The 24580-nt window shown below is 37.6% G+C and overlaps 1 long non-coding RNA gene across 1 annotated transcript in view; it reads left to right on the top strand.

Annotated features, from left to right (window-relative positions):
• LOC309500442 overlaps window positions 1-24580 on the top strand; it is a 95387-nt gene that overhangs the window by 56544 nt on the left and 14263 nt on the right. The window lies entirely within an intron of this gene.

Genomic DNA, 24580 nt, shown 5'->3' with positions numbered 1-24580 from the left:
GAGCGCTTGGACCCGGAAAAGGCTAAACGTCACGCGTGACGTCAGACTTAACAATCGGATAAGGATCGAGAGATTAGTTGTTTCTCTCTCACACTCTTCAACTCAGAAAAACAATGACAAAATGGGTGATTGTCCTTCTTTTCTTTCTTTCACCATTTACACTTTATTTATTTGAGTATCTGTAAATGATTGTTAATTTATGTTTCATCTCCTCCAGTGTGCCGGGGACAGGACCGTGTTGATCAGCCTTTAAGAGAAAAGACTTCAGCTGAGGGAAATCAAGTGACTTTACTGTGTAATTATACACTCATGACTTCTGCAAATGCTTATCTCTTCTGATACAAACAACAACTAAACAGATCACCAACATTCATTCTGAGTGACTTTTCCATTGGGAAAGGAATGACAGAGCTTGATTTTAAGGAGAGGTTTCATGCAAAACTGGATTCCACATTAGGAACAGTCCCTCTGACAATCCAGGAAGCATGTCCTAATGCTTTATGAAAACCTCTAAAAACCACATGAATGAACAGAAAATTTTAAATGCCAAAATCCATCTAAGTAGTATACTTTTTAAAAACTTTTCTTAAATTCATATACAGATCCTTTCAAGTCAGCATTAACAGCATTGACAGCAAAACTGCAATTGATAAGTCTTCTTTGCTGTGGATTTTATGTTACAGTTGGAATTTGGGACACAGATGTATAAAATATTTTCAACCTGAAGATGGCGTTATCTACATACACATGACATCACCTCACATTTACAATTGTAAGCCTTGATTGAATAGAAAATCTGCTGTTGAACATCATCACTACATCAACATGACAAGCAGGAATCAAAGCTTCTCCTCCAGCGCTGGAACACTGCTTTCAATGACATTTTCTATTTCCTTGCATAGATAAACAAAGATGACTCACAGAATGCCTGTTTTATTATTTTTTGCCTTTAATTTCTATGGTAAGTAATCAAACCTTTATTGTTGTAAATAACTGCATTATTAAAATGACATTGCTTGTATAATTGTGCTATTATGCATTCACAGGAAGCTTTGGGAAAGACACTGTTAATCAGCCAAGTGAGACACAAACTGCCACTGAAGGACATCAGGTTACCCTGAGCTGTGAATATGAAACGCTTCAGTCTGCTCCATATCTTTTCTGGTACATTCAGCGCTCTAATGGCCTTCCTGAATATATACTGATGAAATACAAATTTGGATCAAGCAGTTCTGAATCTGAAGACAGATTTGATGCCAGATTGGACTCAAACTCAGTTATACTGACAATCAAGGATGTGTGTGTGTCTGACTCTGCTGTGTATTACTGTGCTCTGACGACCACTGTGACTCAAACACACTCAACGCTCATACAAAAACAATTCTTTGACATTTATAAGAATACATAATCAATAATCAACTAATAATATAGAGAACAACAACATAAAATATACAATCTTTTAATGGTAAAAGTCTCTTTTTTTTCTTTTTTCTTTTTTTTACAGCTTATTCTAATAATATACCCAAGTACAATAACTATGTCAAATGATCTTCTACAATTTCATCAAAAAATTCTAATTGAATCAGTGCTTGAATCAACTTATGTGAAGATAAAACAAACATCAGAACATTGAAAAGTCTCAAAAATAGACCCAGAATCATTAAGGAGGAGACATTCAGTATTCAGGAACTGTGGTGCAGTCAGACTCCTCCTGCAGTTCTCTGCATGTGTGACAGTGTTAGTACAACTTTATCAAAGAGAGGCTGAAACAAGAGTCTACCGTAGACTTCAGCTTAAGTTTTGTAAAGTATTATTTCAACAATTACTGTGATGGCAAACTGGCACAAAATTGTAGTCTTCTTTATCATATATTTCTGGGGTAAGTCAAATTCTGTATATACATGCTGTGATATCCCTCTAATATGAATATGGGATCCTCATCAGTGATGTTATACATTACAGGATGTGATTCTCAGGACAGTGTTGAACAAAATACAAGATTTCAAACTGCTGTTGAAGGAGCAGCTGTAACAATCAACTGTCAAGCAGTGGCATCTTTCATGTCTTGCTCATTTTGCAGATGGTAATTAAGGAAATTAAACATTTGCTCCATGATTATGTGGAATTGAAGGAAAACAAGAGTATTAAAACATGGCCTTGGCACTCTGGGCAAATGAGAACAGCCTCCATATATGTCCAGATCACACACTGTCAGTGCTACCAGTGATAGCTCTCACGTGAGTTTTCATAATAAAGAATAATGTGGAAACATCACAAAGCCATTTACATATGACGTTGTTTGTGATGACATATATCCCATTTCCTATCATACAAATAAAAAAAGACAACAAAAACACCAGTTTGTTTACAGAATCACACAATTGCGTCAAGTAAATGCAATTATAACTCGAGCCGGGAACTGCTGAGAGCCGGTTCAGTCATTTCACCAAAAAGAATCGGTTTAAGTATGATTCGTTTGCAAACCGGGACATCACTAATTGTAACACCTGTTGAGTGAGTGGAGCAGCACAGACCGCATCATTGGCTGCATCCGAAAACGTAGGCAGCTGACTTGTTGCCTCACTGCCATCAGGCAATGACTTCGCAGGTAGCGTTTGCGCACAAAAGTTCCTCACGAAACTGATTTCGGACAGCCTTCTGAGGCAGTGTTACGGTTTAATGATCTACAGCAAAATAGAGCGAGCTTTGATGAAAACTAAGTGAATATTTAATGACTACAATAGTTACTTCTCGCTAGAAATGACATCATAAGTGGAAAACATTGATCAAAAATGTACATTTACACACAAACTGACGACCAGCAGTAACTTTCAGACGCCATCTTTATTTTTCTAGTTCAACTGTCACAACGATCAGATGAAGTTATCTCAGGAGACAGGAAGTGAAACTAACATTGCATTCGGACGTGCATTGATGCCTTCTGACCTTGAAATGTGTCCTCCGAAGGGAGCATTTATCAGTTTTCGGACACAGTCTGAATCTGTAAGTTTCTACAAAAAATCCTTTGTCTTTTCTAACTAAATTCAACCCGGTCAGATCATTTATATGGCAGTAGTCAATATAGTGAAGCTATAGCTGTTAAGCTAGCGGATAGAGAACAATTCGGTTGTCAAAACCGAGATGTATACCCAGATGTATACCCACATTTATAAGCTTACTCTACAGAGAGGTGGGATAATTTATAAATAAAAGATTATATTTTGTGTTGCAGATAAGCATGGAATAACATGTGTACTGAATGTGACATAATTTTACATAATTTATTTATTATAAAATTATTGTTGTTAAAACCGGGAAACCTGTTTCACTCAAGGTTGTTTTGCTGTGCTGAAGAAGAGTGAAACTGCCTGAAGAGAGTAAAGCCTGTATAACCATGCTAGCAGTTCTCTAATGTCTTTAACTTTGGTACTGGCGTGTGGAAGGAAGCCACCACTGATACCCCGGACTGGGAAGAAGAACCTCAGTTGAAGCTGTAGCTACTTTCTTTTGTGCACCACTTATCAAATAAAATGCCTTTCTCCCTCGCAAATTCAACGAATGTCTGACTGGAATTTTTCTTATGGCTTCTAAACCGTTGCCTGTAAGCTTCGGGTACCAGCTCATAAGCGCGCAAGATTGCAGCTTTTACTGCTTCATAATTCACGCTATCCTCTAAAGACAATGTAGCGCAAACATCTTGAGCTTTGCCAGTTAACTTGCACTGTAACAGCAACGACCAGACCTCTTTAGGCCACTGAAGTGTAGACGCAATCCGCTCAAATACATTGAAATATGAATCAACCTCTGTTTCTCGAAACTGCGGCACAAGGGAAATATGTCTACTGACCTCAAAGGTGGTCCCCCCCAAGCCAGCACTAGCGGGCTGTAAGGGTTGCGTAACTGGAACAGGTGTCACCTTGCCTGCACTCAACTCAAGTTCACGCAGCTTCACCTGCGGCTCCGCCTCGATTTCGAGTCTGCGGACTTCAAGTCGGAATTCCATATTAGCCCGACGGTCTTCTGCCCGTTCGCGCGCCTCCATTTGGACTCGCGCTAAGCGGACTTTAAGCCGCACATCACCTCCTCCAGACTCAACCGAGCCCAGAGAAAAAGGCTCAAAGGGCGGCAGAACGGCCTTGGCCTCGGAATCCTCCACCTCAGCCATTCCACCTCGCTCCTCCTCACCAGGGCGACCGTCAGCACCAAAGGAACCTTCCCCGACTACTGTAGGCAGCTCTAGAACACCCAGTTCCACCAACCTTTGGGACACAGTAGACTTAATCTCTTTTTTAAGCCACTGCCTCGAAACAGCGATCTGGAAATGAGCAGCGATACACAGCAAATCATCTTTCCTACACCTATCAAGTTGCTCCACCGTAGGTGCACTAACAAAGGTATCAAAATCAAAATCAGCCAAACTTACTCCTGTCAGAATCACTAACCATATAATCAACCAGCCCATCCACTAATCACTGCCTCGCGAACACTAATACTCTACAAAGAAAACACTGAACATGCATTCCACCATCCACACCAACAGTAATTAATATCTTGGGAAAAATATAAATATTATCCCGGACGAGCCCCCATTTAATGTTACGAACTTTAAAAGGTCTAAGGAATGTACCGTAACATTTATATATTAATGTGCTGCTGGATGTGAAGTGAGGTGGAAAAACATGACAGACAATATTTGAAAGCGAAAAATTACTGGATTTTTATTCACATAAAAGCCGAAGCCACTAGATCCAGTAAAATAACAATAATAATGTGCGCTATGTACAATGTGATAATGTAAACAAACAAACAATAAATGGGAAAAGAACAAAAGCGGCGCCAAAGAAAAGAACAAAATATAACAAAACAATCCTTAATCTAAACCTAATCTAACCATAGAAAATAAACCGAAATCTTCGGTGCATCCGGCACCCTAACTGAACTACCTAACAAAACAGAAAATACATTAAGTGGCGCTCACTTTTTACCTAGTGTGTCTAAACAATCATCTGCTACGGGTGCAGTGTATATCGCGATATACTGACCTGCGTTCTCTTCCCACTATATCAGCTGTTGCCCGATACCTCAGAGCAAATGAAAAAGGTAGACAACACAATACAAAGAACAGAGCACATAGCACGCAACTCAATTCGCGGGCAGAAACATACACAAGAACTCGATTCACTACAGAAAACTCATGGCGCTACAAAGAGCTCAGTCCGCTACAGAAAACTCATTCCACTACAAAGAGCTCAGTCCACTACAAAGAGTTCAGTTCGCGATCAAGAGAGAAAGCATGAATGAACACGCCATCCTTTAAAACCAGCTGGGCGGCCTCCGATTGGCTCTCAGCACCGCCTTAATGATGACTGACGTCCGACTCGGCCAATCACAGCAACCTGCGAGCAGAGATAGTGAGCTAAAGACAGAGAGAAGATAATGAGCACAACAACCAACACGTGCAAAGTACACTAACGTGCACAGATCAGTAAAAACAAAAAACAAAACACAAAACACGCGGGGAGCGTAACACCTTCCCACGTTTTTATCTGAATAAAATATTTTTGTTAAGCCTATTCCCTCATCTTAGTGTTGGGCGGTATGAACAAAAATCCATTTCACAGTATTTTTCTTAATTATACCGGTTTCACCGTATTTGATGTTTTTTTTTTTTTTTTTTTTGCATGACTGGGTGTTAACCACATTTTCTACAGATTGAGAGAGGAAATACTACAGTAGATTGACTTAGAATGCCCTATTTTATGGTAATGAGTGAACATTGTAGAAAAAAAATCCACGTAGTATTAAAGGTACAATATGTAAGAATTTTGCATTAAAATATCCCAAAATCTCAAGGCCAGTGTTATATATTTTGTTAAGTTGATTACTTACAATATCCCAAATGTTTCCAACTATTTTTAAATCGTGAGAAAATTGCGATTTTAACCAAGGAAACGGGGCGTTAGAGCAGGGGGGAGCTGGGAGCTGGGAGTCGCCAGTCAATTGCGTCATATCCGCGTCACCCTCGGTTTCCGCTCGTACTGCGTGGAGTCCTGGACAAATGCGAAAGTTGTAGTTGTAGCGTCTATCAAGCTACAAACTTTAGCTTGTTTCTTGCAGTCGTTATGGGACACAATTATTCTTTACCGATTGCAGCTGGTTCTGTCGACAAAGCATGCTTAATTTTATATTTTCCAAATGTAGCATTCGGTAATAGTTATGTTTATGTAAGGAAAGTATTATTGCTTTAGATTTGTGTTTAGTTTATTGACATTGTTTATCACGTCTGGTGTTTATGGCCATGTAAATAAACATAGCATGTGTTATACATAAAGATTAATCAGTATTTTGGCAAATGATGTGGGCATGTTCGAATGTACTTTTACAACAATTGTTTAGAACATGTAAAACTGCGCAGCGTTATCACAACAATGAATTCAACAAATAACATCTATTAAGTATTAAACCTTACTTTTCTTGCGGTTAATTCATTTTAATGAAATAAAAGTGTGATGAGGTTTAAGAGTCAGGAAGGAAGAAGACGCGTCGTCGTGACTGGGACTCGTACTTTATTAAAATAAAGCAAAACAAACAAAAGCCGCGCACAACGCGCATTCACTGTGGCAACCGCGACGGCACAAAACAGTTCAAAAATGAGAGCTCGGATCCACCGGTTTTCTTTCTCTGCGTCCAATTTTCTCACCAGTCTCTCTCTCGTTCCAGCGCGGCTTATAAGCGGTCTCTCCACGCCGATCACTGCAATAAGACACAGGTGCATTTGCACTTGACCTACTTGCTCGTCTCTTTTCTCTCCCATCACAGACCGCGCTGAACCACGCCCCCCTCGCCACAAAAAGCATGTCATTAAACGCAACATTTATAAAAATAGAACTTAGCCTCATCCATGAACATGATTTTTCGATTCCCGTCTGACTGATTTACATCCACGGTGGAGTTTAAAACGACAGTTCCCATCATTCCACGCTCCTTCACATCATCATCAAGCTACGCCGTTGTTATTGTTTGGAATGTAGCGCCCTCTAGCGGCAAAAATTCTTGCATATTGTACCTTTAATACAGGTTGGCAAGGCTGTTTATAAAGAGCAGAGCCAAAGAGCAGAGCCATAGAGAGAAAGAGTTGCAACACTCCCATAGACCTCCGTTGTAAAAAATGGCGGCGCTTTTAACCGCCTACTTCCGGGATTTGAAGATCGGATTAGTTCCAAACACTGTCATTTGGGCGTTGGACCCCATTCACTTACATTGCTGCGCGTCAAGTTGTTCCAGAGGTAAGTTGCTGAAATATCGACCACTTTTGAATTGTCAACTGTCTACTCTATATTGTATCAGAGGCCCTTTGCAATGCTTATACTGGTCTTCATTTGTATATGCAGAGCGTAATTATTTATATTTTATCTTGGTTGTTTCAACCAATTTTCTAGCATTGCCTGCTTGCTAGTTAGCTAGCGCGACTTCGCCAGCTGTGAAGGTAGCATCTAATTAGTTAGTTAATGAATCGCTACCACCTTTATAGGAACTTTAATTTAACTAACTTTTCATTATGTGACGTGTTGGCTGAGTTTGAGTGGTGAATGCTGCGCGTCGAGTTGTTCCAGAGGTAACGTAAGTTTCTGAAATATCGACCTCTTTTGAATTGTCAGCTGTCTATATTGTATCAGAGGCCCTTTGCGATGCTTATAATTTTTTTTTTTTTTTTTTTTTTTTTTTTTTAAATGGTTAGGCTCTGGGTCTGGGATGCCCTAGAGTTCTGTAAATAGTAAATAGAGTTATTTTTTGTAAATAGTTGTACAACTTAAAATATTTGATAAATAAATATCTTTCTCCTGACATAACTGAAATATTTGTATTTTATTTCATGTATTATTTTGTTTTGTTGTGTAACACCCTCTCTTCTCTCCTTTTCCATTCTGAGTTGCTCCATTAGGTCCTCTATGGCCCCTGGCAGTCTGGTCGCTGGATCACTCACCTCCCCCTGGCAAAGTGGCCTCGTCATTTTTATTTTCCCTGTTGAAAAACCTGTTTTTGTTGCCCTTGGTTCAACGGCTGTTTCTTTAAATAGTTGTAATATTTATAATATTCAAATTTTAAGCTCCCTCTCCTAAAGTTAAATACTTTTAATAATTTGAAACCCCATGTTTGCATCTGCCTTCAGCCTCTGCCTATCAAACACCTCCCCCAACACTCCTGGCTCCAGTTTAACATGCTGCATCCTCCTCTGAATGGTCCTGATGTCAAGCAGAGGCATATTCATGGTTTTTGTTTTTCTTGTTCACACACACTCACACAAGCACACATTTTTGTTGTCTGTCATTGTTTAATAAAAAATATTTTATTTGAAAACCTTCATTTGTATCAGCCATGCTTAATTAAACGTCTCAATAGCTGTAACAGAAGTTACAAGTGTTTTGTTAGTTAATTGCTATTGAATTACTTGGATTGAGTTACAGCTACCCTTACTCTTAGCCTACTCTGTACACTAACCCAGAGCCATAGAGAAAGATCTTCACTCTGCACTTACCTATAGACCCAAACATAAAAGCGTAAATTTGTTTTTAATCTGTTATAGTTTTGATAATATGTGTACGGCATAATCTTAAAATTATATTCTTAGTCTTAACATCATGTTTCACGTTGTGGTCCTGGGGGTGGCCACTTTCATCAGAAGAAGTGAGCTAGCTTCTAAGCGAACTCTGAACGGACCGCCACGGCAGAACTCTTTGCGTGATCACGAAGGTAGGCTAATGGCTGAATCGGAATTTATAAGCAAAATCACGGGAATCAATAGCCTAAAACAGCCCAGTTGTGCTAAAATAAATATCATGAGACGTCCATCATCAGATGAATGATATGGAAAAGTTAAGTTAGAGCCGCTAAAGCCAGTGCTACTACCCATGCGAACATGAACACTAAGCTTTTCCCTCCAAAAATATAGCCTAAAACTTATACCCTGCCTCTCCAAATGCAAAAGTGACATTAACAAAATGCAATAACAGCTGAAAAAGTACTTGGGTGTGTGTTTTATTTTATATTTACCGTTCAATAATGCAATCGCTACTGTCTGTCCCATAGAAGAACTCTGTCACTTTCTGCCAGTTAATTACTGTGAATTTCATAGTCAATTTCCTACAGTGCATGTTTATTGTGAGAAAATGGCATTTCAATAACATTCAATACTTTTGCAAAAAACAAATCCAGAGCTTTGAATAACAGACTTCTCTCTCAGACCTATACTGAATCAAACTGCTTGGATACCACAATATTTCAATTATAGTCATCAGATCAAAAGCGATGCTTGATGTGTATTGGCAGAAAAGGGGGCGGGTCTTTTTATCACAATCCACACCCACAATATAAATTTGAATTTGAATTTATTAAAAGGATAGCCCCCTGAGGTGTAACATCTCATTTTTGAGGGGGTCCCAAATAAAGCATATCATTTCTCTAGGGCATTTATTTATCTACAGTATGATTTATGTATAGTATTATTTATGGTATAATTTATCATTCAAAACAACAGAGTACAATTTTCACGTACAATTGTACTTTTCTGAAATATCAACATGGAGAGGTATTTATTGATCCTCATAATTATATCAGGTAAATCACACTTTTAACAATTCTTAAATGTTAAGCAGTTATATCCATGTGTGTTATGTCTCATTTTAGTTTCATTTAAAGGATTGGATTTGTGACGTGTCTTATATTATTTCCAGGTGTGTTTTCTGACAGCATTGGGCCAAAGGACAAGGATACTAATATAATCAGAAGAGAAGGAGAGTCTGTGACACTGAGCTGCTCATATGATACAAGCAGCAGTAATGTTAGACTTTACTGGTTCAGACAGTATCCTAATAGAGAACCTCAGTATTTATTGTATAAAGGTGCTAAATCATACAGTGGATATGATAATATACCAGACCGTCGGTTTCAGTCGACTACATCCCAAACCTCCACTGAACTCATTATTGACAGTGTAACTCTGTCAGATTCAGCTCTCTATTACTGTGCTCTAAGAGTAGGAGCCCAGTGATACAAAACGCCTGAGAGGCTTTACAAAAACGTTATCAAATGTGTATTATACCACATGTACCACTGAGACTGTAAATATCAGAATGTGGTAACACCTGCTGAACAGTTTAGGAGTGCATGAAGAGAGTAGAGAAGGAGTGACATGATAATGAACTAGAACAAGTTGCCGTAAATGCGTTTTACAGCTAAATAAATTTGACATTTTACAAAAAAAGTGAAACCTTTATTTTTCTTCTCATGTTAACTAAAATATATTCAATAAGAAAGGGGAATTGTAAACTCGAAGCTGTTTCAATAATATTAATTGTTTAATAAAAATTGGAAGAACCGTTGTGAAAGAAATCGTTTGCCTTTTGTTGATTATTTTAAGATCCACAGTAAGAATAGATTACATAAAAAGAGTCACCTTATCATAAGATTGATAAGTATTGATTACATATACAGTAATTCAATAAATCACATTAGTTAATGGCACTGTTCCTCATATGTACATTATGAAAGGATAAAAATGGTTAGAGGATTGGCTCTGATGTCACTGACCACACCCACACTATCTGAGCACCTCCCACTACAGGATAAATCCATGCATCAATCTACATCATTTATTTCATTTATCAAAAGTTTATAGGGGTGCATATGTATGAATCTCAAAAATGATAAATAGCAAAACCTCCTAAAGCTGTGATAAAAACCCACTTAAAACATATTTAAACTAAGGTACATTATTAGCATGGAGGCCTGTCTGCTAGTGATTGTCACAATTTCAGGTGAATATATTTTACACTTTAAATATCACATTTTTGGCAAGAACTATGTAATGATTTATGGAAAAGGACTGATGGTTTAGTGTGCAATTGCTCTATTTTATTGCAGGTGTGTTTGCTGACAGCATTGGACCAAATGACAAGGATACTAATATGATCAGAGGAGAAGGAGAGTCTGTGACACTGAGATGCTCATATGATACAAGCAGCAGTAATGTCTATCTTTACTGGTACAGACAGTATCCTGTAACAGAACCTCAGTATTTACTGTGGAAAGGTGCTCGATCATACGGAGGAGAGGATAAAGCAGACGATCGGTTTCAGTCGACTACATCCCAAACCTCCACCGAACTCACTATTAATGGTGTAACTCTGTCAGATTCAGCTCTATATTACTGTGCTCTAAGAGTAGCAGCCCAGTGATACAAAATGCCTGAGAGGCTTTACAAAAACTCACATATCAAAATCTTGCTTTAAAAGCCAGCTATCAAATGTTTATCACACCACATATATATTTTGTAAACCACTGAGACTGTAAATAACAGAATGTGGTAACACCTGTTGAACAATTTTGAAGTACAGTATGTGAAGACAGTTGAGAAGAGAGGATATGATATCAAACTAGAACTTGCTGTATGGGATGTTTATAAAGTTTGTTTATGTCATGTGTAAAAGTTATTCCTCACCATAGCTCCATACAGTAAGATAGATAATCAAAACTGAATTATTTTCTCAAATGTATGTTGAAAACATAAAAACAGGTACCCTGGCAATCCAGAGTTCTCGCGAGTGCACAAGTTGAATTTGCTCAGCGAGTTACTCTGGTGTCTAGTAATGATGCTCATTAAATATGCCCTTGTATCCGAGCTGCACCAATCACATCGGGTTATCTGATATAGACGGGCCAGAGGCGAGCTAAACAGATGACGACAGCGCTGTGACGTCAAAGTCATTAGTAAACATTGCAAGATGGCTATGGATGAACACCAGTTGTTTGAAACGGCTTTGGCCACTACAATGCTCGAGTTAGACATGGCTTTTTATCTAAAACAGGAACAGAAGACGCCGCTCGAATCGTTCCTTTGCAGGGAATCTTTTAGATTTAGGTCTGGATTTCCAGGCTAAAAAAACAGGGCCAATCCATCTCATATGGTCCAAATATTCTAAAGTTGGTTGCTTGGCCATTTTGATTGACATTTTCCTTTTTTTGTGATTACCTCTATATGTAATATTATTGCAAAACAACCAGTTTTTATTGTATTTATTGTTTGCCTTGGTTTGACCACAGCAGTCGTCTTTTGTTGGTTACACAGGGGTGTAAGCCTCACTATCTCAGTTCAGGATGGTCTGAGCTCCCTGGAACAAAATTCTCTAGAGCACATTTCAAGGTACATTTTGAGGTCAATTTACAATGGGAGCCACAATGCATATGGACAACTTATGATGGATTGTCCATATAAAAAAATATAAAAAAACAGAAGTTGGCATGCAAATTATCTTTGCTCTTTTTCACTTTAACAGAAAGATTTAACAACTAAATGAAGATGTATGACCTCACTGCACCTCCATTAAACAGCTGAGCTCATCGACATTATAAGGAATGCACTTCATGTAGCACTTCATCTCTACAAAATGCCGATATTATACAAAATGAATAACTGCTAAATAGTGTAATACTAATAATACAGTAGTCAACATTTGAAATGGATCAAAACCTTTCATCAAGTTAAACATGAATTTTGAACAATACCCGTTCTTGTCTTAGGACAACTTTGATGTTCAAATGTTGACTACTGTATATAATTTCCATTTATCCATTTGGCAGACTCTTATCCAAAGTGACAACATTGCATTGAATGTACACATTTTATCAGTTCTTGATTTCCCTGGGAATCGAACCAAAGACCTTTGCATTGCTAGCACCATGCTTTTCTTTCATATTTTGAAATTAAGTCTATATCTATAAAAAATTACAAAGCTAACAAATCATGTAACAATAAATTATTATTATTCTCAGTCCTGTGTTAATGTGAACACACACACACACACACACACACACACACACACACACACACACACACACACACACACACACACACACACACACACACACACACACACACACACACACACGTTGTTACACATATATGTTACTTGTGTAACATAATATGTTTGGTTTTATTTCTACATGATACCACTGATTGTCACAGAATTATTCTTGTTTGTTACCAGGATGTCAATCAGAAGACACAGTTGATCAGCCACTTACACATGTTACTGGATTTGAGGGAGAATTGATAACACTGGACTGCAAATATACAACAACCTCAACATCACAAGAGCTCTTCTGGTACATACAGAGAACAGATGAATCCCCCAAACTTGTGTTATAAAGGAATTCATATGGAGGAGGAGTTAATGGAACAGAGTACCAGGAGAGATTTTCCTCTGAATTGAAAGCATCAAAATCAGTCCCCTTGATAATGCAGAGACTGCGAGTGTCTGACTCTGCTGTGTATTACTGCGCTTTGAGGCCCACAGTGTGAACAGGATGTCTCTCTCTCACACAAAAATCAAAAGAAAGAATCCGAATAAATAAATATACATTTTATACAAAAAAGGTTTTAAAATATGCGTTAGGCTGTGCGTGTCTCAACTTTAAAACTTGCCTTCTCTTGGACCCTGCATTACCTAACATTTCTTATGAAACCTATTTAAACATAACATGACGAAATGTGTACAATGTAACTGATGAATAGATTAATATCTTACCCTCATGTTCTTTTTTATTTTTATTTTTTTATTTCATTTTTTCAGCCATTGTTAACTCTTCTTTTCTCATTTGTATTTCTGATGACATTGAACATATTGTTAATACATTTTTGTATATTGTATACAAAGTTATATGTCATAAACATGTCATCTCTGTATGTTTTGCAAAAAAAAAAAAAAAAATTGAATTTGAACTATAAGCATGTCCCAGACGGGTTCGTCACTTGGGATTGATTGAGATTGGGGTCCCCTGGAAACTTTTCCGTTGTGGTCTGTGGTATTTCCAGTGCGTTTTTATATTTGGTTGTGTTGTGAGTATTTGAAGCACACATGTGTTGTAAAACTGATGAAAATGTTTTCTTAATTTGCGGGTGTTTTTTCTATTTGCATGTGTTTTCTTCAGTTGTAGCGCGTTGAGCTCTCTCGGCAACTGTAAATTCATGTGGTTCTGTAATTTCACAGCTGGACCACCAATCACAGAGCTGGAAGCGTTAGGCGGAAGAAAAAACTGACGAATTATAAATTCCTAAAATAACATTAGAACGGATTACTTTTTATTATTATTATTTTCTTTACTTTTAAACTATTATTTAAAAGTTTGTGAATATTTTTTTACAATAGTTTATTTAAGCCCTTTTTAATTTTTGTTGCAGATGTGTCGCCAGACAGTATTGGGCCAAATGAAAAGATGATATGATAAGAGAAGGAGAGTCTGTGACACTGAGTTGCTCATAATGATGCAAGTAGCAGTTATATTTTGCTTTACTAGTACAGACAGGATCCTAATAGAGAACCAGAATATGGACACACAGACACAAATATTTTACACAACAAAAAAATATTACAAGAATATTGCTTTGAAACCACTTTTGGAAAACCACAGAGACTGTAAATAACAGAATGGCGACCCCTGCTGAACGAACAGGACTGAAGTGAATGTTATCCTGTTGTTATTAGAGGTCGACCGATAGTGGATTTTACCGATAACGATAGCTAGGTTGGGCCATACTTGCCGATAACCGATTAATCAACCGATAGTTTTTAAAATTGATACTGGATAAAAACAAACATAACACTCCAAGTAAAACAGTGCTGAACTTTATTATAAAAATAATAAAACTGTATTGAACCATGAAAACATGCTAAATGAAATAAACATATAATATGAATAAATATTGAAGTCAATAAAAGACATTCATTCAAACTGAAACAAAAAGTAATACTCTAAATAACAAATAAAACCAGTTACATTCAAAATGTAACTATTAAACTGTTATTTTTCAAGCCAACTTAATGAATAAAAAAGTAACACAATTTGATCGGTATAATATTTGAGCAATACAATTGCACCTTGATCATTCATGTTAGTTTGATAGTGCATTAACTATGGTTAACAAATAAAAACCTTAATTTAAAAATGTATTAGTAGCCTACATGTTAATTAACAAATAATGAACAATCCTTATACAGAAGTTATTAACCTTAGTTAATGTTACAAATGGAATTTTATTGTAAGTGTTATCATTTCATATAAATCCAAACAGTCATGCTTAAATATCTACAATGCCAGAGCATTGAAATGACATAAATATTAAATGTATAGTCTCACACTTTTGCTTCTATTTTATAAACACTTGATGATTATCTAATCAAAATAACAAAACATGTATTAAAGTGATGACGAAAAAATTACCGAAATCTAATGATTTTCTGATTTGTTTATAATTATGTTTCTGTCGGCTGTAGTGTATGAACATATCAGTTTGCTATCTTACGTCTCTAGCTTTAAATATGCAACTTCTCTGCATATTAAATGCATAAAAGTGACCAGCTGGATATAAACTAATGCAAATAGAGGTAACAATTGTGACATTAAACATTCGGGTCGAACTTACGTTTATTTTTGTAAGTGTTTTAACCGCTTGAGGTACTACTAATGTTAGCGTCCTCTCAGCCTCGAAGGCAAACAAACATACTGGTGTGCTGTTCTTTCTCTACTAATGCAGCATTTAGTCAACAAATTAATCACTTTATAATGATATGACAAAATGTACTGTATACATAGGCTACCTTTTAGCTGTCGGTGCTTTAAACGCGCATCTGATGTCAGCGCTCTCCACGCAGCGTGTGCTCTCAGTGCAGCACGCAGCATCACGTGTCGAAATAAACGAGGCATCAGCGATAGTTTTTATTACACCTCTAGAGGCCGCTCTTGTACTGCATGATGCCAGCAGACCCTTCTCAGCTCTCTCTTACTGTGTAATGAATGACAACGCGCGCTTCTCAGCTGCTCCAGCAACGGACGCGACCAGGAAAAACTATCGGTATGTATTTTTGCCGATAACGATAGTTCCACCAATCAACTATCGGTGCCGATTAATCGGCAAAACCGATGAATCGGTCGACCTCTAGTTGTTATGTTATGCAGTGCAAATATTTTAACAGTGCATATAATCTAGATTTCTCAAAAGGTGATGACAAGGGTTGCATGCATTCACAAATACTTGACCTCTCATATATACATTCTCAATCAGGGGAGTGCAATATAAACTTTGTATTTAAATGATCCCCTATACCTTGCTATAAGATAACAGACTACTAAAATGTAAAGATAATAATGGCAAAAGATGAAGAGAGTGTGATATTCATCATAGAAATATTCAGAGGAGATATTGACAAAAACAACAGAAATTCTGAAATTTCACCACTGAAACTAAAAAGAAAAAATATATAAGGAAAGAGAACAACATTCAACAGATCAAGCTCCTCCCAGACGATATATGTGTGACAGTATTACAACAGTTTATCAAAGACAAGCTGAAACAACTACACACTCTCCAGTGGACTGAAATATTTCAGTCATTTACACCGAACAGTTATTATAATGGCTCACTGGGAAAGACATTTTATCTTCTTTATAATGCATTTCTGGGGTGAGTAGGATCCTTCTGAGTCTCTAAATTTGCCATTTGTATATATATATATATATATATATATTAAAACATGAAGAATATTAATCTATAATGCTTATTCTTTTCCAGTATGTGACTCTCTGGAGAGTGTTGACCAGAATACAACAGTTCAAACTGCTTTTGTAGGCAGATCAGTAACGATTAACTGTACGTATGAAACCAGTGATCCATCCCCGTATCTCTTCTGGTACCAGCAAAAGATGAATGGAATCCCCAAATACATGATGATGATATATGCTACAAATGTACAAAATGACAAAGACTTTGAGGAGAAATTTACTGCAAATCACATCAAAACTTCAAAATCAGTTCCTCTGACAATCCAGGATGTGTGTGTGTCTGACTCTGCTGTGTATTACTGTGCTCTGAGGCCCACTGTGACTCAAACACACTCAACACTCATACAAAAACTATCATGGTCTTGAGTTACACTTTCTGATGGTTGATGATATTTGCAACCTTGTAATAACTCTTGCAATGCAGAAGAGGGCGACAAACAGTTACTCTACAAATTATTTTGAAGTAGTCTTGAGTTTCTCTTTGACAAAAATCCCCTCTCTATTTTCATAAACAATGCTCTTTCTAGTGATGATGATGCTTCATTCACTGAAGATCATTTGACCACTCATTACTATAACACCATATACACCAAATACTTTTGCAATGGCTGATTTTCTAATTTTAAACATTAAAATCTCAACTGACCTGTTGTGTACAAACTGACCCTATGCGTACTTCAGCCATTAATCTGCCAGAAAAAGAACAATCTGCCAGAAAAAGAAATTTGAGTAAACAAATTAATAACGAATTAGTAAATCGTGCGCACGATTTAGCCTACAATTTTTCCTGCATGTCATGTGCAGGGCTCCTTAGAAACCCAATGGTACTCATTGATTAGCCTACTCATAGAGTAAAGGCTATTGCACACTGAGTCCGAAATTTTCGTATGCGTTTTTTCGGGTTCGTCAGCCTTAAAATTCGTCACGCACAGAAACCTTGCACACTGAGTCCGATGCGTATTTATTAAACCTTTGCGGAAAAAAACGCAAAAAATACAAAATGGACGCGTCAAGCAGTGAGGATGATTTTGTTGCCCTCTTTCTTCTTAAAAAGAGAAAAAGAAAGAGGAAATATTGGGTCCATCCAATCCAGAGATTGCGCCGAGAGGAAGGAGAGTTTCACCTCCTTATCAAGGAGTTGCGAAATTATCCCGAGCGATTCAAAATTTACCTCAGAATGTCAGTGGCTCAGTTTGATGCTTTGCTAGCGATACTGGAGCCACATATTAAAAAGAAGACCACCAATTTCCGTGAACCAATCGATCCTGAACAGAGACTGGCAGTATGTCTAAGGTATGGATGGACACACGGACACGGCTGGCGTGTGACAGACACTTGTCTGCTTGTCAGACGCCATTCTGGATTTTGTCGTTCGCTTGTACGGTGGCTTTGAATTGTCAAAAAACCTCTCAAAATACTGGCTGTGGATGCGAAAAACGCAGAAAATCGAACCCGATCCGATTTTTTTTTACTACGGACGAAAGTTTCGTAGACAGTGTGCAAGCGTGATTGGCATAACGTGAGGTCGAATTTTTTTTTTTTTCGTGCGAAAATTTTGGATGCGAATTTCGGACTCAGTGTGCAATGGCCTTAAAGGATAACTCGGTAACTCTAGCGAACTCTTGTCACTTCTTCGCTGATTTTCCCTTTTGTTGTCGCATGTTTTCCCCTCGAGCTCCCCCTACAGCTGTGGGGGGGTGTATATTTCACAACACAGTCGTAAAAAACTCATTTGCGGCGGCCTCCTCCCCCTCTCTACCGCTGCTCATGTGCGTTTGTTTTGATCGGAGCAAGCCAACTGTATCGCGTGGAGCTATGTCTACCGAGGTGGGTAATCTGGTAATACATCATACATGCGTGTGTGTTTATGTCGAATTGCCGTAAAGCAATTTGTGTTTCGCGCTCGTTCTCGTTCTAGTTCTCGCTTATCACGAGACTTCCAATTTCTAACTTGCCGGGACGGTAGTGTTGCAAGTTGCAAGGTTGGTTTTCCGCCTGGGAACGCTGGGGGGAGCGGGGAAAGTCACCAATATGACCAGAACAGGTTGTTTAACCATCCAAATGATTTCTAGACAGTTTTATTAAGTTAAAAAAGTTACCAAGTTCTCCTTTAATACCTCTCATAAGACTGAAATGCTTTAGAGGAGGAGGAGTAAACAGCAGCTCTAAAAAGATGACATATAGGAAATGCTTGTTCAAGCAAACCTGCATTTTTCTCCTGACTGGAAAAGCATCATGTTGACATTTGCTGTAGTCCTGTTAATAGAATCTCTCCTGATGACTTTTAGAGGTAAGATTTCAAATAAGTGTTACTTTAAAGAGGTTTCCCTGTATGCAATGCTTCTAGTAAAACCTGCTCATTGTTCTCCTAATTGTTTTCAGGTGTTACTTCTGCTGAAGACATCATATTCTCCTACAATGATACAATAATTGCTAAAGCAGAGGAAAAAGTTATCCTATCTTGCAGTTACACTGGCACGGTTTACGATTTATTTTGGTACCGTCAATTCCCTGGTTCAGCACTTCAGTTCCTCATAAAGGAATCGTCTGGATTCATAACACATGCTACTCCTCAGGTTCCTGGGATAACAATGGCCCACAAAAAAGACATCAGACGCATGGATCTGGAGATCTCCTCTGCTTCAGTGTCATATTCTGCTCTGTACTACTGTGCTGTGCGGCCCACAGTGAAAGGAAATACTCTGAGTCCATACAAAAACCAGAGTGATCTCAATAGTAAAGACACATATACAGAACAGATCTTCTCGACCTTCTTCTATTGATAGAAAAAGATTTTACTCATTTTAACTCAATGCTTCTTTGTGATCACAGATTGGTTGTCATGACCTTAGAAAGGTAGTATTTAACAAAAACAGTCAGGATTACAGTTCTAAATTTACACATTCTTACATTCTTATTTTATTCAATTTAAACATTGACAAGCCCAATTATGCTGTTTTTAGGATGCAAACAAACATCTGTTAACATATTTCAGTATATTAAGTCACTGATGCAATGACTTAATTACACGCACAAGAATATTCTGATTTAAATGTACAATATAACTGAACATTCTAATATGTTCTAATTTTAGGTGATGTCAGATTCAGACAGTAGCAGAAAAGTCAAGTGAATGAGTTGGGTCCAAGTTACTGTCCAAGAGTACGAAAATGCAGCACAATAATGGCAAGAATGAGCATGTCCAATGTCCATAATATATATATATATATATACACACACAAATCTTATTTTTTTTTCAGAATAATGGCTTGACCAGAATATCTGAAAGTCTGAAACAGAAAGCCAGATTGGCATGTCCAGATATGCCCTTTTATAAAAAATAATAAAAAAAGTATTCAGCTGGTGAAGGACAAATCCACTAAGCAGTACAATAGTGATGAGAACTAAGCCAATTAGTCAAAAAATATTTCTGCCAGAAAGACTCGGGAGAATTAATGCTGTAGCATAGACATTTATTAATGAGCTCAGCAAGCAATCAAATTCTTTGGCGGAGGCCCCGTTCATGACTCGAATTCCAGGGGTATTGAATCAGCGACTGCTGACTGAAGATGAAGGCAGGGGCGCCGCTCACCCCCCGAGGCGATGAAGGGGGCCCTCTGGTGGTGGTGGGGTGGATGGAAAGGAGGGCGTCTTGAAGACTTCAGGTTGGAGAGAAGAGCCCATCTAGTGATATTAGGGATGGTGAAAGTGGACACCTGGGTGGTCGTGATGGGGGAGGATGGAGGAGAAGATCCGTCTTAGTGGTGGTGGGGAGGAAGGTGGTGGCTGGAACAACAGCATCTGCGGACTCAGATATGAGTAAGGGCTGCCCTTTTATACTACAGCAAGGAAATGATAGGGTAGTTGATAAGGCAATTAGTGACGTAAATGATTGAGTCTCCCTGGCAGAACTTGCGCTAGCTTTATATCTTTTTCATTATTAAGAGACTAAATAATTGTGATTTCTTCAGCTATAACTTGTGAGAATGCATAAACATTTCATACTCACTGCAGACAGTGCAATTCAATTGTGGGGGTAGTACTTTCAATAGAAAACCTCATATGAGACATATGTTCATATCTGCTCTCCTCCACTTGGGGGAGATGTTTTAACAAATATATGCAGCTTCACTCTTACAGTCAAGACTTGAGCAGGACTTTGAGCATCTCAGCAAGTTCCAGTTAAATTCAAGAGAACATTGTTTACTTCTGTGGGACTTTTGCATCATGATTACCATGAGAAGCTGTGTGGAAACTCTTTTAATCCTGTTTGCAATTTGCATGGGTAATATACCATCTTTAATGCATGCATTTGTTCCTTACTGTCAGTTTTATCTGTATGTAGGAATACATTTACTGAAACAATTTACTCTCCTTACAGAATGCAGAGGACAAGACTTTGTTAATCAGCCCAAAAGGTTCCAGTCAGCATATGAAGAGGGGGATGCTGTAACTTTGGATTGTAAATATAATACTACAAGCTCAAACCCTACTCTAATCTGGTACAGACAACACAGTAATGACTCTCCGAAATATATTTTACGGAGACATAAATTTGGAGATGGTGATGAAGCCACTGAGTTCCAGGGACGATTTCACTCCAGACACGATTCTATTACAAGATCAGTTCCTCTGACAATCCAGGATGTGTGTGTGTCTGACTCTGCTGTGTATTACTGTGCTCTGAGGCCCACTGTGACAACAGGAGATTCAGTGCTTGAACAAAAAACCTCCCTGAGCTTTTAACGTAGGCATGCGACAAATTAGACAAGTGCTTAAAAAAAGTTAAAGTTACAATCTTGAACATCAACAAATGAAAGAGCACCAGGGTAGTGTGGACACTGTTCTACAATCGCCCATAAGACACTTGACAAAGTATTGTGAAATATTATAAATGCATGTAATAAAGTCAAATTTACATAGGCCTATACAGTACACAGATTTACTATAAATGTAGGTATGTATACATTTGTTAAAATATCATTCTAAATGAATTTTGGTTATGAAGGTTAAACTCATCATGAAAACAAAATTGACATTTCAAATTTTTTATGGAATATTGCGGTATTTATTATAAATGATTTATCCATGTACATCCTTATTTTTAATTCAAGAGCCCTAGTAATCTTTAAAGGGGCTATATGCTTTTTTCTGAAATTTAAACTCGCGACTGACACCTGTGGCCAAAAAACAGAACTGCTCTTCCTTTCTGCTCGCTCTCGCAGCGCGCGCTCGTACGTGCACACTTCACAAGTCATCTGCTGCAAGGAGGTCAACATTATGTTTACTGAGGTAAGAATTATTTATCTGAAATTAGTGATCTGAAACGTTTAACATGAACGCGCTTGACGTCACATCCGCAGACAGCGCGGGAAAAATCCGACCCGACAGAAAATAGGAAAAATAGGATACAGGCTTATAGGTGCACCCACTGTGAGCGGACAAGGTGTCAGTATGCTCATCAGGAGATGTTTGAGTCATAAATGGTAAAATAAAAAGGCTATTGTTACGTTTATTTTGGGGAAAAAGATGCATATAGCCCCTTTAATCAAAATAACTTACCCTCCCTCTTGCTCTGACATCTCTGTCTCATGTGTTTTTCAGCATGAGGGTGGGATCAACCTGTCAATCACATGAGGTCAGAGCAATAGAAAACCACACTGATCCAATCAATTACTGCGGACAAAATCAAGTCTCGCCCTACATATTTTTCTTTTTGGAGAAGCTGTTTTACTTGGATAAACGTCACAATAGGGAAGAAAGGACAATCACAACTTCCATTTCATGCTGACTTTTATAGGTTGTCTTAACTGAAAACATTTATGTGTATATAACAATTTTACTGTTACCAAAGTTTTTAAAGCGCATGTGTGCGAGACTCGCCTTAAAGATATAAGCGCTTGTTTACATAGACAAATATGGAGTTACAATGCAGTGGAATGGGGAAAAGGGGTTCTGTCTGAACTATAAACTGTATAAAAGATGGACAGCGCGTCTCCACTTCTCTAGAAAAATTAACATTTCTCTTTTTTTTCATCACCATGCTAGCTAAAAAAGCTATCTTTGAAATTAGTCCTCCAGCGATACATTTTTTAGTAATGACCACTTTTGTCTTGCTTATAGGGACCTATTTTTGTACATCTTCATAATCCTCTAATTGTTACTTTTTAGGGCATTTGGCTTTGTGAGCTGTTGTTGACAGACAAGAAATAGCGAACTTTTTGCAACCTCATGATGATGTTCCGCTCCCATGCAGTTTATTGGTCGCTTTTCCGGCTTGACATATGGACCGACCACTGTGAACGTGCAAAATAATGACAGAAAGAGTCTCAAAAGCCTTTGATTGGCTAAACCATGTTAGATTTGTTAAAAAAAAATTTTTTTTAAAACAGACGGCAAAGCCACTTGAAGGCAAGCCTGCAACCTTAGCCGAAAAAAGCGGTTAAGTCTTGCTCATGCTGCGGGATACGCAGAAGAGGCGTTTTTTTATGGATGTCAATGAAGGAGAGGCTTCACTATGCTGAATAAACCTCTTTTATGAGGAAATAGCTTATCTTCAATGAATCAAGAGCCCATCGGCTAATCTTCCACGTTTGCTCTTAAACATTCGTTTTTTTTTATACAAAAAACAACAAAAAAAAAACAGTTTTATAAGAGAAGTAACGGACAATTCATTTCTACGGTATCCACAAACAGTGATTGACCATTGCATAACTCTGAATGAAATTAAATTATGTCAAGGGTTTAATGTGATTGGTTATCAAGGCACGTGATCCAAGTTAGCCGTTAAGCTTTTTCCATTGATAGAGCCACGGACCCTTGTATCTTCCAATAACAAGACCATCTCTGACATGAGGGGATATCTGAATGTCATCATCGAAATTTTCAAATAAAATTAAGACAATGTAGAAATTCAGTGCAATTCATTTAAAATTTACATAAAAAATATATTAAGTTATTTAAACTGAAACATAAACATAAAATGTGACTGTTGTAATGTGTTTAGACATCCACTTTATGGTTCTTGCTGTTCTTAAATGATGGTTAAGATGTTTTATTGCATAGTTATAATAGATTCAATATTTTATATAATTCAATAGTTAAAACAGTCCATTAAGAATAGAGGTTAAAAGTGAGTCTATTTTAGTAAATGCAAAAAGATGATTGTTTTAATGGGAGTGCATCTTTCAGGGGTGGTGCTTTCTGGAGTCCTCCTCTACTAGACAGTGAGTGTTTGCTGTCTGAGTAACAGTTTGTTCAGCAGAGGAACTAATACATCATTCTGCAAAATGGTGCTCTGTTTTTTGGTTTTGTTCTGTACTTTGGCATGTAAGTATTTCATATGTTCATTCTTGTATTTTTTTATATTTCCATTATATAGACATTTTTTTTGTTGTTTGTTTGTTTTGTGCTGTTTTTTCTTCATCACAATGAAGTATAATATGGTTAAATCTTATCTGCAGGTTTGAGTTTTGGCAATGTCATCACACCAGTCCAAACTGAGATGTTCAGGACAGAGGGGGATAATATAACTCTGTCCTGTAGCTACTCCTCAGCGGTTAGTCTACAGTGGTATCGCCAATATCATGGTGCAGCCCCTGAATTTCTTTTAATAATACTACATGGGACAGGAAAAGTTTCACAAAAGTCTAAAATTGTAGAACTAGATCCTAGATTTTCTGGAAAAGTGAATGAAAAGAAAACCCATGTGGATCTGGAGATCTCCTCTGCTAAAGTGACAGACTCTGCGATGTACTACTGTGCCCTGGTGCCCACAGTGACAGGAAACACAAGAACACTGTACAAAAACCTCACTTATTCCTCCAGAATATTTCTGTAAACATTTGTTTGTGCTAGATAAAAAAAATTATTTAAGGTAGTTTTCTTTATAACCTGTAGAATTATATTTAAGAATCTATTTAAGTCTAAATAAAAAAAAAAATAAAAAAAAGTAACTTAAACATTT

Source organism: Leuciscus leuciscus (genome assembly GCF_965113295.1).
Source record: "Leuciscus leuciscus genome assembly, chromosome: 6".
NCBI lineage: Eukaryota > Metazoa > Chordata > Actinopteri > Cypriniformes > Leuciscidae > Leuciscus > Leuciscus leuciscus.
The sequence above is the reverse complement of the archived record's forward strand: the minus strand, read 5'-3'. Positions and strand labels throughout refer to the sequence as shown.